The sequence below is a fragment of the Scyliorhinus torazame genome, chromosome 17 (genome assembly GCF_047496885.1).
Source record: "Scyliorhinus torazame isolate Kashiwa2021f chromosome 17, sScyTor2.1, whole genome shotgun sequence".
Taxonomy (NCBI): domain Eukaryota; kingdom Metazoa; phylum Chordata; class Chondrichthyes; order Carcharhiniformes; family Scyliorhinidae; genus Scyliorhinus; species Scyliorhinus torazame.
Window position 1 is genome coordinate 7,935,814 of NC_092723.1, and position 17,075 is coordinate 7,952,888.

General features: G+C 47.0%; 1 long non-coding RNA gene across 1 annotated transcript in view; it reads left to right on the forward strand.

The window, feature by feature from the left end:
- Positions 1-2,937: 2,937 nt before the first annotated feature.
- Positions 2,938-17,075, forward strand: part of LOC140393505 (uncharacterized) — a 174,066-nt gene continuing 159,928 nt past the window's right edge. The window contains exon 1 of the long non-coding RNA XR_011935633.1: positions 2,938-3,161. This is a non-coding gene — a long non-coding RNA (uncharacterized lncRNA). The remainder of the gene's footprint in view (positions 3,162-17,075) is intronic.

Consider the following 17,075-nt stretch of genomic DNA (forward strand, 5'->3'; position numbering starts at 1 on the left):
TAATTGAATGCTTCACAATTGAAATTAAAAATTAAAATGAAATGAAAATGAAATGAAAATCGCTTATTGTCACAAGTAGGCTTCAAATGAAGTTACTGTGAAAAGCCCCTAGTCGCCACATTCTGGCACCTGTTTGGGGAGGCTGGTGCGGGAATTGAACCATGCTGCTGGCCTGCCTTGGTCTGCTTTAAAAGCCAGTTCTTCAGCCCTGTGCTAAACCAGCCCCTCAGGCTAAATTGTTAGCCTCAGTCAAAAGTTTTGTCATGGAAGTTCAAAATGATCATACCTTAGTGGAAATAGAGGCACTAACATGAACAAAGAATAACAGATCCCTCTGATGATGAGAAGTATGCAAGACACAGGAAGTTACTTTTTGATGAACTGAGAGACAATTAAAGAAGGCCCATGGATTGTATTGGGCAGGCAGGGTTCGGGCAGGCATATAAGAAGAAAGGGGGATACTATCTTAGGGGTATTGTCACCCAATTTGCATTCCTACTCACCCTTTTAAAGATTATTTTTAATAAATAGTCTGCCCAGTCCCTCCTGACTACTCACGCTGACCATATTAGGGCAGTGTATTATCGGGATCAATTGGTTTTTTAACAGTTGCCCCATGATTACTTATTTAAATATGGCGGGTGGGCTGCTGATTTAATGAGCTAGGTGGTGGGTGGGAGGGTGGTAAGTTTTTATGCGTCTCCACCGCCCCTCCCCCACCCCAACATGCCCGGTGGGGGCATATAAAATCCAACCCTTAAGCTCAAAAATCCCTTCCTTAAACCACTCTTTCCTTGATTAAGACTCTGCTTCAAAACTACTTGTCCAAACTTTTCATCATCTACGCTTTCATCACCTTGTGTGGTCCAGTGCCAAAATTGTTTTTGACCAGTAATGGGCAATCAAGGTTCGTGAGTGGCCCTGCATTGTCTCAGTGGGCCACATGATTGAAATTGGGCTTGTTTACTAATCACACCCCATGAATAAAATTGAATACATGTAGCACAGGCCAAGTATTTCATAACGAGTTATAGAAAATGCTTAATAATTCATATGTTAACAGAACTACCAACTTCAGATGGTGTAAACAAAAGAAATGTTTACATTTTGGACACAGAGGAAGTGCACAGCTTTCACAGTCAATGTTGTGAGCAATCAGCACACATCTCACTTCATGTGTCCTGTCTTTACTTTTGTCATATAGGAGGAAAGAACCTACGCAGTTGGAAACCAATGGAATCTAGCTACCCTGTGTGCAGGCAATAGTCAACAGAATGTCTTGTGAGCCCCACTCAGAAGCCTGATGGGTCTCATGCAGCCTAATAGCTACAGGGTGCCCACCACTGTTTTTTAAATAAAATTAGAGTATCCAATTCTTTGTTTTCCCAATTAAGGGGCAATTTAGTGTGGCCAATCCACCTAGCCTGCACATCTTTGGGTTGTGGGGGCTGTGGTGAACGTATGCTATTACAATTCACCACTGTACTGTGTTGTATTATGTTCAGTAAGAAGTTTTACAACACCAGGTTAAAGTCCAACAGGTTTGTTTCGATGTCACTAGCTTTCGGAGCGCTGCTCCTTCCTCAGGCTCCTTCCTCCTTCACCTGAGAAAGGAGCAGCGCTCCGAAAGCTAGTGACATCGAAACAAACCTGTTGGACTTTAACCTGGTGTTGTAAAACTTCTTACAGTGCTCACCCCAGTCCAACGCCGGCATCTCCACATCATTGTATTATGTTGATGCCCTTGTGGGCTCCGCCTGTGGCTCCGCCTCCTTGGGGGTGGTATATAAACCTGTAAGCCTGGAGGAGGCACTCAGTACAGAGCAGTCGCAGGCAGTCACAGATCTAGCATACTAAAACCACTGTTCACTTCTACTCTTCGTCTCGTGTGAATTGATGGTCGCATCAGGGGCGAAACCCACGCAGTCACGGGGAGAAAGTGCAAACTCCACACGGACAGTGACCCTAGGCCAGGATCGATCCCGGGTCCTTGGCGCCATGAGGCAGCAGTGCTAACCACTGTGCCACCATGCCGCCCTTCCCACCCACTATTTCTAACGCTTCTGCGAAATGTCTTGGGGCGATTTATTACTTTTGAAGCGTTACATAAATACAACTTGTTTTATTGCTGTTCTGCCTCTTTAATTCCCTTTCTATTCCTGATTTGAGTCCACCTGATTTCATTCTCCATCTTTCTTTCGTTTCTAGCTCAATGCTTGAACGTCAACGTGTTGATTGTTTACTAGCTCAATGTCTAAATTCCATTGTTTAAGGAGATAGACCCCACTGTTCTCTGAGGTCACTGATGCCCTGTCATTAACCCCACATTATTATCAACTCACACTCCCAAGAACTGGCATTGCAAAAACCTTTCAAGTTAAAATGTGAAGGGAAGTGTCTTTAAACCATTTAGTAAGCAAATAGATGTGACAATGGACGAGTTAAGGGCTGTTTTGGATGGTTAAATTAAAATGGGATTATCTAAGTATGATCTTGCGAACTCTTCTCTGGACATAAACTAAAAGAGGAAAGAAAAGAAAACATCAATATCTATCAGCATTCACTTTTTCAAACCTGCCCATGGATAAGGGCCACTGCCCCAAAATTAAAACATTTCTTTCCGGGAGGAAATGAGAGAAAAGTTGCAAACTCTCGTACAATGATTTATAGGTAAAATTAATGACTTCCTCTCTACGCAGTCAGGATAGTTTGGTGGAGAGCTGAGCTGTTCAGTTACAACCACGATGAGCTGTCAAAGCCACTTCTGTCAGTTCGCCCTGGCATGTTCCGACACAAAACTGCCAGAAGGCGTGAAAGGAAATCCCCTCCTTCCGGGTCCAATAACTACAAATCAGAATAGAGGGCGAGAAAGAGTAAACAATCCGCACGTTGACGTTTAAAGTTTTCGATGCAGATGAAGTTCAAGGGATTAAAAGGGCGATCGCACAAGCCACTGACCTGATGTAATGTTTTCATAGAACTTGGAAAGAAAATGGTTTATTCAGTCCTTAGTTCCCTCAGCAAAGGTGAAATGTAGCGCTGCCGAGCTCGCCTATCCCTGTCATCAAACTCAAAAGGGTGAAGCATGCAGAAAAACTTTGAAACCAAAAGAAAAGTGTCTTTGGAAGAACGGAAGCTGCTCTGTGGGGAAACAATGCAAGGTAAATGTTAAAGTTTTATTTATTTAAATAATACAGCTGCTCTCCCTGCGAGAATGAATGTACAGGCTTTAGTTTTGAGAAAAAGAAAGTTTACTTTTCTGCGACTGCGCTCCCACTTCAGTGAAAGAAGTGTTTGAAAGTTTAGCCAACAACATCCCACTCAAAATAATGCTGACTATAAGAAAAAAAAGTTAAATTCCGCCACTCAGAATCATGCAAAAACCAAGCATTTCTACAATGCTCACACATAAAAGGGAACGTATTGAAGGTTAGCATTTTCAGCATGCCCCAACATGTGAAATCAATGTGACATTGCTTACCTTTTCCTGAAACACATTTTTGTTGTGTTGTTATTTCTTTCCCCCCCTGTGGAGCGAACATGCCCCCTCGCCTTTAGCCACTCAGTTAAGCCTCCCTCAACCCCCCCCAGACCATCCAGCCAGGTGGTCTCTGGCAACTCTCTTGTAAAACTAGTCACAGAGAACTATACAAAAGGAACTTTGGAATCATGATCTCTCCAATTTTCCCTTCTTCTTGGGGAGAGGTATTGTGTATCTGCTCTGTGTAGACTCATTCTAACTGACCGACCACAATTTATTAATTCAACAGTGCAGTGACTCCAAGTGCAAGCTTGTAGTGACACTCAACTTCACTGGGAGCTCATAATGATCAACATCCCATATCTTATTTTTGACAATTAAAAGTCAACTTTTTCCCCCTGTTCTCCTGAAGATGCCGAGTCTTCAGATTCCTGTGCTTCTGGCCCCTTCCTTGCCTCAGTGCTCATTCTTCATTGGTGAACCAATGAAGAGGTGAGTTTGGAACTTCCGCTCCGCCCAATCCTACTATTTCTTGTCCACTAAGTTTCGATGAAATTACCCCCTTATTCTCATTTTGCAAAGCATCATGGGTGAGCCAGATCATAGCCTCAGCAGATTCCCACCTCCAAGCATTTCCTGGCATAATTCATGGGATAGCTGTCAAGCCAGAGGACTCTGATCCATCCCTCTCTCCCCGCCCAGAGAATGCTGATAAAGACCAATTCCTACCAGGTAGTTCTCCATCATGCGATCTGCTAACTCAGGACAGGTCAGGGATTGAATCTTCCATTTTTAGGCCCACATAACATTGACCATTAACTTTATAACTAGACCAATGGGGCAGTTCAACTCCATTAAAAAAATGAAGAATTAATATAGGTGGTGGAGGCAGAGACCTTCATAACATTTAAGAAGTATTTAGATGTGCACTTGCGATCCCAGCGCTTACAAGGCTATGGGGCAAGTGTTGGAAAATGGGATTAGAATGTTTAGGTGAACCACGCCCACATGTTCTGGTCTTGCCCCAGACTTGCTGGGTACTGGACAGCCTTCTTCGAGGCAATGTCCAAAGTGGTAGGGATGAGGGTGGAGCCTTGCCCGAAAATGGCGGTCTTCGGGGTATCAGACCAGCCAGATCTATTCCTGGGGAGGAGGGCGGACGCCCTTGCCTTTGCCTCCCTGATCGCCCGCAGTAGAATCCTGTTCGGCTGGCGGTCAGCAGCACCACCCAAAGCTGCAGACTGGCTGGCGGTCAGTAGCACCACCCAAAGCTGCAGACTGGCTGGCGGTCAGCAGCACCCAAAGCTGCAGACTGGCTGGCGGTCAGCAGCACCACCCAAAGCTGCAGACTGGCTGGCGGTCAGCAGCACCCAAAGCTGCAGACTGGCTGGCGGTCAGCAGCACCACCCAAAGCTGCAGACTGGCTGGCGGTCAGCACCACCCAAAGCTGCAGACTGGCTGGCGGTCAGCAGCACCACCCAAAGCTGCAGGCTGGCTGGCGGTCAGCAGCACCGCCCAAAGCTGCAGGCTGGCTGTCCGACCTCTCGGAATCTCTCCAAATGGACAAAATCAAATTCACCATCCGTGGGTCGGAAGAGGGCTTCCACAAAACATGGGAGCCATTCACCCGACTGTTCCGAGACCTGTTTGTGGCTAACACATAAATAAATAGCCAGAGCCAAGATAGAAAGAGGAAAGCGAGGGAGGACCGCGGGGTGGGGGGGGGGGGGGGTGGGGGGGGGAAGCAGCAGTGAAAAAGGGGGGTCAAGGAGAGAGGAGCTGGAGGGGCTGGAGGAGGGGGGGAAGCAGCAGTGAAAAAGGGGGGAAGGGAGGGGGGATCAAGGAGAGAGGAGCTGGAGTGGGGGGGGGGGGGGGGAGACAGGGAGGATTGTATGCTGAGCCAGAGGGCGACAGAAACTGAAGAAGAAACGTTTGTGACTGTAACACTAAGTGAAGATGAACGGCAATGTATATAATTTTGAAAATGCCAATAAAAGGATTTTTAAAACAAAACAAAAGAATAGTTAGGTGGTTGTCTTTGACCGGCACAGACGTGATGGGCTGAAGGGCCTTTTCTGTGCTGTTTGACTCTATGACGTAGCATGAGTCCCTTTCTCTCTTGCCCAGAGCAGCACCAGTAAACTAGCCCAGTAGCAGATGCCTTGTTCTGAATGTTAGCAAGCCTTCGGACCATGGATTTAAACTTATACTTCCCAATCAGACACAACATCCAATTCCCCTATATCATTTAAAAATTAAGAGGTAACCAAGAATTGTGTGACACTAGCACAATTGCACTTAGCATATTTGTGTGACAATTCTTTGCTCTTTTATAAAAATGCATGAACTCATTTACTTTAAACAGGTCACCAGCTGCATCAAGATGTTGCTCACACAGAATATACACGCCAACAGCACACAATGAGACAATAGCTACACATTACAGCAAGCCGCAGCCTGCTGAGCAGGGGAATGTGAACTTGGGTGATCCAATTAGATTATCACTGTGTCTCGACCCCATTTACACATCTCTGATCCATCTCCCTTGATATCGCGACCTAATAAAAACCTGTTCACCCAAATCTTGTAAATTTCAATTGATTGAAAATGCAGCACCATTGGGGGGCTGTGTGTGTGGGCGGGGGTGGGGTGGGGGTGGGGAGGTGAGAATGAGCTGTGTATTTTTACTACCTTTACTGTGGAGAAATCTTTCCTGATTTTGAACCTGAATGGCCTGGCTTTGATTCTGGGGTAACACGCCTTGGTTCTGGATTTCTTCACCGAAGGAAATAGTTTCTTGATCTACGCCATCTAATCCTTTTAATCAAATCAAGCACCTCAATTGAATCACACCTTAATCTATACACTCAAAGGGGCAACAGGGTAATGGGGGCAGCATGGTAGCACAGTGGTTAGCACAGTTGCTTCACAGCTCCAGGGTCCCAGGTTCGATTCCCGGCTTGGGTCACTGTCTGTGCGGAGTCTGCACGTCCTCCCCATGTGTGCGTAGGTTTCCTCCGGGTGCTCCGGTTTCCTCCCACAGTCCAAAGATGTGCAGGTTAGGTGGATTGGCCATGATAAATTGCCCTTAGTGTCCAAAAAGGTTAAGAGGGGTTACTGGGTAACCGAGATAGGGTGGAGGCGTGGGCTTGAGTAGGGTGCTCTTTGCAAGGGCTGGTGCAGATTCGATGGGCCGAATGGTCTCCTTCTGCACTGTAAATTCCATGAGAAGAGAGTATCAAGCTATGTTTATGCAAATTGTCTTCCTAATTTAACCCTTTAATTTAAGGTGCCATTCTAGTGAACCTGCAGTGCACTGCACTCCCTTCAAGGCCAATAGAAGCCTCCTGAGGTGCAGCTGTCAGAACTGAATCCAGTACTACAATTGGGGTCTGACCAAGGCTCTATACAGCAACATGACAGAAAGAAATGTTTATCATTCCTTCCATCCCAAGCAGTATTTTGTATCATGTTTGTAAGGTGAATTGAGAGGGAAAGAAAGTAATGTTGTTAAGTTACGGGATGATAGGGCAGCACGGTGGCACAGTGGGTTAGCCCTGCAGCCTCACAGCGCCGAGGTCCCAGGTTCGATCCCGGCTCTGGGTCACTGTCCGTGTGGAGTTTGCACATTCTCCCCGTCTATGCGTGGGTTTCACCCCCACAACCCAAAGATGTGCAGGGTAGGTGGATTGGCCACGCTAAATTGCCCCTTAATTGGAAAAAATGAATTGGGTACCCTAAATTTATTTTTTAAAAGTTACGTGATGATGTAATATTCTTATTGGGCTGTATCATAATGGTCAAATGATCTAATACCAACACAATGCTGCAATTGAACCAGAAATATAATATGTGACAGTGATTTCAACAAGGTTCTCGAAAATGTGCATTGCTCCCATCCCCGTTACTGTAGTCGAATGTTGATCACTGATTGTTCAGTTAGACATATTATGAAATGCCTGGAACATCATTGGGCTGTGTACATCTCTCACAAAAACATAGGACAAGCTTCAATCAGATAATGTATTGACATGGGCACCAAAGCATCATGGCTCACCATAGCACAGTGGGCAGTACGGTAGCACAAGTGGATAGCACTGTGGCTTCACAGTGCCAGGGTCCCAGGTTCGATTCCCCGCTGGGTCACTGTCTTTGCGGAGTCTGCATGTTCTCCTCGTGTCTGCGTGGGTTTCCTCCGGGTGCTCCGGCTTCCTCCCACAGTCCAAAGATGTGCAGGGTAGGTGGATTGGCCATGATAAATTGCCCTTCATGTCCAAAAAGGTTAGGAGGGGTTATTGGGTTACAGGGATAGGGTGGAAGTGAGGGCTTAAGTGGGTCGGTGCAGACTCGATGGGCCAAATGGCCTCCTTCTGCACTGTATGTATGTTCTATATGTTATTCCTCACAGTACCAGTTTTAGTTTCACTATTTGACAAGCCAGGGGAAGACAGTGCACAGTCTTCCATGTCACTGAACTAGCAATCCAGGGGTCCAGGCTAATGTCAGGGGACAAGTGTTAAAAAGGTCAGCAGCTGATGGAGCCTGGAATTGAAAATTAGTCTCAGTAATGGTGACCATGAAACCATCATCGATTATCATACACAATGCTCGCGAGGGAAGGGAATTTACCATCTGTACCTGGTCTGCCTGCATGTGACTCCAGACCCACAGCAATGTGGCTGACTCTTAATTGCCCTCTGAAATGGTCTAATTGCCCTTAAACTCAGTTTAAGGGCAATTAGAGATGGGCAGTAAATGCTGGCCCAGCCAGCGACGCCAACATCCCATGAAAAGATAAAGGAAAAGAAAGCTCAATACCAACTCCCAGCGCTAGATAAATATTAAATACTTAACGTTAACGGGCCATTAACTCAGTTATCATTTAGGACAAGGTTTGAAAGGTGCCTTCACAGAGAAAAGGTCCGATATGATCCCGTCGGGGAACGATGAACCAGAATGACCACAAATACCATAAAGACCCCCAAATGAAAAAATTACCAAGATTTAACTTTTTGTAACTTTCACTTTAACACAAATCAGAACCAATGCAAATCAAACATGAATTAAAATGCAAATGATACTTCAAGTGAGAAGGTAAATTTCAGTTGAAATAGTCAAAATATGTCTTACAGGACCACAAGCATTCTCCTCCAGCATGTGGGGCATTAAGCAGCTACACAGTTCTATGAAACACCATTCTTTATTCATGCAGGGTAAGTCAGGAGTCCGATCCCACAATAGCTTTCACCTCTGGGTTTCACGGGTACAATATCCCCTCCCACAAGTCCCGAAAGACGTGCTGTTAGGTGAATTGGACATTCTGAATTCTCCCTCAGTGTACCCGAACATGCGCCGGAGTGTGACGACTAGGGGATTTTCACAGTAACTTCTTTGCAGTGTTAATGTAAGCCTAGTTGTGACACTAAAGATTATTATTATTAATCCTCTCTCCCTCAGGTCATGACAGTCCTGATGGTGAAGGTCTCCAGAATTCTTTTTAAACTGTCATGAGAATGTCGCTTTAAGAAATGTTTGGCTGCTCATATTACTGCAGTGATGTCAGAGTATGGGTGGAGCTGGGCTGTCCGTCAGCTTTTTACTTTTGTTTTAGGTTGTTTGCTGCAGGATGTGTTTTAGTTTCGTTTTCAGTGTTGGAGCTGAAGCCAGACACAGCAGCTGTACTGCTGATCTCTCTGCCATGAAAAGACTATCTCTTGATCATTTTGGTGAATTCAGAATTATAAGTGTTCTCAGTAGTGAATGTAAACCTGATGTGCTTCTGCTAAAAGGTGTTTCTTTTGTCTTCTAGATGTTGTTTGGGAAGTTATTAAGGATTACTTAGTGTTGTAGTCTTTGGGGGTTGTATTTGAATTAATGGTTGCTAAGATGTTCACTGTATGTTTTAAAAAGGTTAACTTGAGTTCATAGAATAAACATTGTTTTGCTTTAAAAAATACTTTTCCATTTCTGCTGTTCCACACCTGTAGAGTGGGCCGTGTGCTCCCCATACCACAATCTATTAAAAGTTGTGGATCAGGTGAACTCCATGATACACTTTGGGGTTCTCTAAAGCCTGGCCCATAACAAAACTAACCGACCAAATAACACCCCAGTTTACGGTTTGGCCACTTCTGGTAAGACACCTTGCTGTCTGAGATATTTTCCAGGTTTTAGACCTTTTTAGCCCACTCGTACAATGCCTCCCAAGAGCCCCTGCATCTGAATTTTTACGCCAGATAGATTTTCAGATTTTGTGTCACTCCCATAAGCAGCCCATTCACCCCCCCCCCCCCCCTTGAATAGAGAATAGGACACTGAAGCGAGAGGCTGAGATGAGTTACCATTCAAATCTCTTTTATCTCTCTTTCTCTTTGAGAACGTGCTGTGATTTAGAACTTCTCATGATGACACAGCAACGATACAAATTAATTACTCCAGGAATTGGCTGCCTAAAGCTATCTTCTACTATTTAATGGTGCTACAAATTGGAAGAATGAAACTTTGTGGAGTGCCACTCCATTGCTAATGATAAGTTTGTTCATTTATAGAAGGAGAATTATGAAGCCATTTTATACTGGCCCTTGTTCAGGTCAAATTGTGGGAGCTCTGCAGCTTCCAACTTTCATTCGACTCAACATTATGCCTTAATCTCATTTCCAAAATTGTACGGATTTAATTTCCTCCGCATTCAACATTACCATTTCACGTTGTTAATAATATTGTGATTGAGAACTATGTAACATTTTTCCAGCAAGTTGGAAACATGAGCTCTTAGCCAATAAGAAGTTTCAACACAGGGGAGGTCACTCAAAGTAGAAAAGGAATATGAAGTTGCCTGTAATCGAACATTCAGGCATACCAGAGGTATGGGGTTCTAAGGAGAAGCCATGGTAGGTGGCTACATTGGGACAAATATTAAGGGGCAATTTAGCGTGGCCAATCCACCTACCCTGCACATCTTTGGGTTGTGGGGACGAGACCCGCGCAGACAGGGGGAGAAGGTGCAAACTCCACACGCGGACAGTGACCCAGGGCCGGGGCCGAACCCGAGTCTTCAGCGCCGTGAGGCAGCAGTGCTAACCACTGCGCCACCCTGCCGCCCACCATTGGGACAAATATTAATTGAACTATGAGACGGTGATTCCTGAGAAATGGAACCCGGATAAGAGATGGCGGGGGAAAATGCTTTGAATTGAAAACTGTGGAGTGGCTGAGGTGTACAGGGAGAAATACTGTACAATAGATGCAGTCACATAGAATATCATTGGTGCATTTAACAAATGCAGCCTTGGTGCCGTAGGTGGAATGAAATTTTGAACTGAGTTGTTCAGAATTGGAAAGAATTAAAATGATCGGCACATTCAGGGGCCAGCACGGCACTGGAGCGACCCACGCCGCCCCAGCTGCTGATCCCGGCGTCAACTGGGCACTGCGGGGTCCGCGCATGCGCAGTGGCACCGCCGCCAATGCGTGCATGCGCAGTGGCTCCCTTCTCCGCGCCGTCCGCAACGCCAAATGGGGTAGGGTTAAAGGGGCTGGCGCAGAAGAAAGGTGGCCCCTAGCCCGAGAGGCCGACCCGCTGATCAGTGGGCCCCAATCGCGGACCAGGCCACAAAGGAGGCCCCCCCCCCAGGGTCAGAAACACAGGCTGCTCCCGGACCCCTCCACGCCGAGGTCCCGCCGGCTGAGAGCAGGTGTGAATGGCGCCGGCGCGACTCGAGCTTTTTGCTACGGCTGCTCGGGGCGACTATCGGCGGGGGGGCCGCTACCGGCGTTGACCACGCTGGCGCCAATGGCGCTGATTCTCTGCTCTGCGGCGTGGCGAGATTCGCGCAGGTTGCAGCGATTCTCAGGCCCGGCCTCCGGCTGAGAATCCCGCCCCCTGTGTCTGCGTGGGTTTCCTCCGGGCGCTCCGGTTTCATCTCACAAGAGAGACGTGCTGTTAGGTGAATTGGACATTCTGAATTCTCCCTCTGTGTACTTGAACAGGCACCAGAGTGTGGCGACTAGGGGCTTTTCACAGTAACTTCACTGCAGTGTTAATGTAAGCCTACTTGTGACAATAATAAAGATTATTATTATTAGATAGGATGGATCCATTTCCCTGAGTAGAGAGGTCAATAACCAAAGGCCATAAATTTAAAGATTAGAGGGGAGTTGAGAATTGTTTTCATCCACAGAGCAGTGGGGGCCGGCAACTCTTTGCCACAAAAGGGTGGCAGAGGCGGAAACCCTCACCATGTTTAAAAAACATTTGGAGTGCATTTGAAATGCACTGTTCTGAAGGTTGAGTAGTTTGCTGCAAACAATGGTTTGTTTGAGGTTGCACGGTTGTTTGAAGGCAAGTAGTGGGGGTGTGGGGATGACCTTGGCAAGATGTTCATCTTCATCGATAACGTGTTGAAGGCTGTGAAGAAGATGTTGTAGTTTCTCCGCTCCGGGAAAGTACTGGACGACGAAGGGTATTCTGTCGGTTGTGTCCCATGTTTGTCTTCTGAGGAGGTCGGTGCGGTTTTTTCCTGTGGTGCTTTGGAACTGTCGATCGATGAGTCGAGCGCCATATCCCATTCGTACGAGGGCATCTTTCAACGTCTGTAGATGTCTGTTACGCTCCTCCTCGTCTGAGCAGATCCTGTGTATACGGAGCGCTTGTCCATAGGGAATGGCTTCTTTAATGTGTTTAGGGTGGAAGCTGGAGAAGTGGAGCATCGTGAGGTTATCCGTGGGTTTGCGGTAAAGCGAAGTGCTGAGGTGACCGTCCTTGATGGAGACGAGTGTGTCCAAGAATGCAACTGATTTTGGAGAGTAGTCCATGGTGAGTCTGATGGTTGGATGGAACATATTGATGTCATTGTGTAGTTGTTTCAATGATTCTTCGCCGTGGGTCCAAAGGAAAAAAATGTCATCGATATATCTGGTGTATAACATCGGTTGAAGGTCCTGTGCGGTGAGTAGGTCTTGTTCAAACTTGTGCATGAAGATGTTGGCGTATTGGGGTGCGAATTTGGTCCCCATGGCTGTTCCGTGTGTCTGGATAAAGAACTTGTTGTCGAAGGTGAAGACGTTGTGATCCAGAATGAAGCGGATGAGTTGCAGAATTGCGTCTGGAGATTGGCAGTTGTCGGTGTTGAGTACTGAGGCTGTTGCAGCAATGCCGTCGTCATGGGGGATGCTGGTATAGAGTGCCGAGACGTCGACTCAAGTCGACCTACATCACAGACTACACTGAGAGACTCTGCCGTCGCACCTCTCGCACACTCCTCAACCACCTCGTACGCCAGCTCTACAGCAGACGACGCAACCTGGAAACCAAGATAGAGGCCATATTCTCAACTTGCGCTCAGGATGCAGCAGACCAGCTGCGGAACACCGCCAAACAGATGAGACAACAATACTATGCCACCTATATGCATACTAAGAACAGGAAGCTTGAGAAACTCGGCATCACCACCAGCAGCAACCAAGCCACCCCCGGTACCACAGTAGAAAACAATACAGGGAAATCTATTGTCAACCTGTCAGACTACACCCTTCAACCAGATGAAATCGAAGTCCTCAGCAGAGGGCTCAATTTCTGCACCACCACCAAAATGGACCCCATCAGTCTTGCGGCAGACACGGAGGAATTCATCAGGCGAATGAGGCTCCGGGAATTCTTCCACAGACCCCAAGAGGCCAACAGCGAACCCAAGCAGACTATCAATGAACTGGAACAACAGACCGAGAGATCTGCGGTGCGGCAATCGAAGAGGAAAGAGTCGAATTGGACCCCTCCGGAAGGCCGGTGCCCTAGACTCGACATGTATGCTCAAGCCGTCAGGAGTCGCGTCAATGCCAGATTCATCAGTCGCATTCACAAGACAGCCCCGAACGTCACCCAAGCACAACGCAATGCCATCCGCGCTCTCAAGACCAACCGCAGCATCGTCATCAAACCAGCAGATAAAGGAGGGGCCACTGTCATACTGAACAGAACGGACTACTGCAAAGAAGTATACCGACAACTGAACAACCAAGAACACTACAGACAGTTACCTGCAGATCCGACCAAGGAACACACCCGCCAACTTAACAGACTGATCAAGACCTTGGATCCAGATCTTCAGAGCAACCTACGTGCTCTCATCCCACGTACTCCCCGCATTGGAGATCTCTACTGCCTACCGAAAATACACAAGGCCAACACACCAGACCGTCCTATCGTTTCAGGCAATGGGACCCTGTGTGAGAACCTCTCTGGCCACATCGAGGGCATCTTGAAACCCATCGTACAAGGTACTCCCAGCTTCTGTCGCGACACGACGGACTTCCTACAGAAACTCAGCACCCATGGACAGTTGAACTAGGAACATTCCTCGTCAAAATGGACGTCTCGGCACTCTATACCAGCATCCCCCTTGATGACGGCATTGCTGCAACAGCCTCAGTACTCAACACCGACAATTGCCAATCTCCAGACGCAATTCTGCAACTCATCCGCTTCATTCTGGATCACAACGTCTTCACCTTCGACAACAAGTTCTTTATCCCGACATACGGAACAGCCATGGGGACCAGATTCGCACCCCAATACGCCAACATCTTCATGCACAAGTTTGAACAAGACCTACTCACCGCACAGGACCTTCAACCAACGTTATACACCAGATACATCGATGACATTTTTTTCCTTTGGACCCACGGCGAAGAATCACTGAAACGACTACACAATGACATCAATAAGTTCCATCCAACCATCAGACTCACCATGGACTACTCTCCAAAATCAGTTGCATTCTTGGACACACTCGTCTCCATCAAGGATGGTAACCTCAGCACTTCGCTTTACCGCAAACCCACGGATAACCTCACGATGCTCCACTTCTCCAGCTTCCACCCTAAACACATTAAAGAAGCCATCCCCTATGGACAAGCGCTCCGTATACACAGGATCTGCTCAGGCGAGGAGGAGCGTAACAGACATCTACAGACGTTGAAAGATGCCCTCGTACGAATGGGATATGGCGCTCGACTCATCGATCGACAGTTCCAAAGTGCTACAGCAAAACACCGCACCGACCTCCTCAGAAGACAAACATGGGACACAACCGACAGAATACCCTTCGTCGTCCAGTACTTTCCCAGAGCGGAGAAACTACGACATCTTCTTCACAGCCTTCAACACGTCATTGATGACGATGAACATCTTGCCAAGGTCATCCCCACACCCCCAGTACTTGCCTTCAAACAACCGCGCAACCTCAAACAAACCATTGTTTGCAGCAAACTACTCAACCTTCAGAACAGTGACCACGACACCACACAACCCTGCCATGGCAATCTCAGCAAGACATGCCAGATCATCGGCATGGATACCACCATTACCATAAGACCATAAGACATAGGAGTGGAAGTAAGGCCATTCGGCCCATCGAGCCCACTCCACTATTCAATCATGGCTGATTTCAACTCCATTTACCCGCTCTCTCTCCATAGCCCTTAATTCCTCGAGAAATCAAGAATTTATCAACTTCTGTCTTAAAGACACTCAACGTCCCGGCCTCCACCGCCCTCTGTGGCAATGAATTCCACAGACCCACCACTCTCTGGCTGAAGAAATTTCTCCTCATCTCTGTTCTAAAGTGACTCCCTTTTATTCTAAGGCTGTGCCCCCGGGTCCTAGTCTCCCCTGCTAATGGAAACAACTTCCCAACATCCACCCTATCTAAGCCATTCATTATCTTGTAAGTTTCTATTAGATCTCCCCTCAACCTCCTAAACTCCAATGAATATAATCCCAGGATCCTCAGACGTTCATCGTATGTTAGGCCTACCATTCCTGGGATCATCCGTGTGAATCTCCGCTGGACCCGCTCCAGTGCCAGTATGTCCTTCCTGAGGTGTGGGGCCCAAAATTGCTCACAGTATTCTAAATGGGGCCTAACTAATGCTTTATAAAGCTTCAGAAGTACATCCCTGCTTTTATATTCCAAGCCTCTTGAGATGAATGACACATTGCATTTGCTTTCTTAATTACGGACTCAACCTGCAAGTTTACCGTTAGAGAATCCTGGACTAGGACTCCCAAGTCCCTTTGCACTTCAGCATTATGAATTTTGTCACCGTTTAGAAAATAGTCCATGCCTCTATTCTTTTTTCCAAAGTGCAAGACCTCGCACTTGTCCACATTGAATTTCATCAGCCATTTCTTGGACCACTCTCCTAAACTGTCTAAATCTTTCTGCAGCCACCCCACCTCCTCCATACTACCTGCCCCTCCACCTATCTTTGTATCATCGGCAAACTTAGCCAGAATGCCCCCAGTCCCGTCATCTAGATCGTTAATATATAAAGAGAACAGCTGTGGCCCCAACACTGAACCCTGCGGGACACCACTTGTCACCGGTTACCATTCCGAAAAAGAACCTTTTATCCCAACTCTCTGCCTTCTGCCTGACAGCCAATCGTCAATCCATGTTAGTACCTTGCCTCGAATACCATGGGCCCTTATTTTACTCAGCAGTCTCCCGTGAGGCACCTTATCAAAGGCCTTTTGGAAGTCAAGATAGATAACATCCAATGGCTCTCCTTGGTCTAACCTATTTGTTATCTCTTCAAAGAACTCTAACAGGTTTGTCAGGCACGACCTCCCCTTACTAAATCCATGCTGACTTGTCCTAATCCGACCCTGCACTTCCAAGAATTTAGAAATCTCATCCTTAACAATGGATTCTAGAATCTTGCCAACAACCGAGGTTAGGCTAATTGGCCTATAATTTTCCATCTTTTTCCTTGTTCCCTTCTTGAACAGGTGGGTTACAACAGCGATTTTCTAATCCTCTGGGACTTTCCCTGACTCCAGTGACTTTTGAAAGATCATAACTAACGCCTCCACTATTTCTTCAGCTATCTCCTTTAGAACTCTAGGATGTAGCCCATCTGGGCCCGGAGATTTATCAATTTTTAGACCTCTTAGTTTCTCTAGCACTTTCTCCATTACACGTGAGAACACCACCCACCAGGTACGCGGTACATACTCGTTCGACTCGGCCAATGTTGTCTACCTCATACGCTGCAGGAAAGGATGTCCCGAAGCGTGGTACATTGGCGAGACCATGCAGACGCTGCGACAACGAATGAACAGACATCGTGCGACAATCACCAGGCAGGAATGTTCCCTTCCAGTCGGGGAACACTTCAGCAGTCAAGGGCATTCAGCCTCTGATCTCCGGGTAAGCGTTCTCCAAGGCGGCCTTCAGGACGCGCGACAACGCAGAATCGCCGAGCAGAAGCTTATAGCCAAGTTCCGCACACATGAGTGCGGCCTCAACCGGGACCTGGGATTCATGTCGCATTACATTCATCCCCCACCATCTGGCCTGCGAAACCCTACCAACTGTCCTGGCTTGAGACAATTCACACCTCTTTAACCTGGGGTTACCCCATCTCTGGATCTGTAAAGATTTAATCACCTGCTAATGCTCACATTCCAAGCATTGTCTGGCATCTTTGAATCTGTCTATATATATGTTTCTGGAGCATACCTCTTCATTCACCTGAGGAAGGAGCAGCGCTCCGAAAGCTAGTGACATCGAAACAATGTTGGACTTTAACC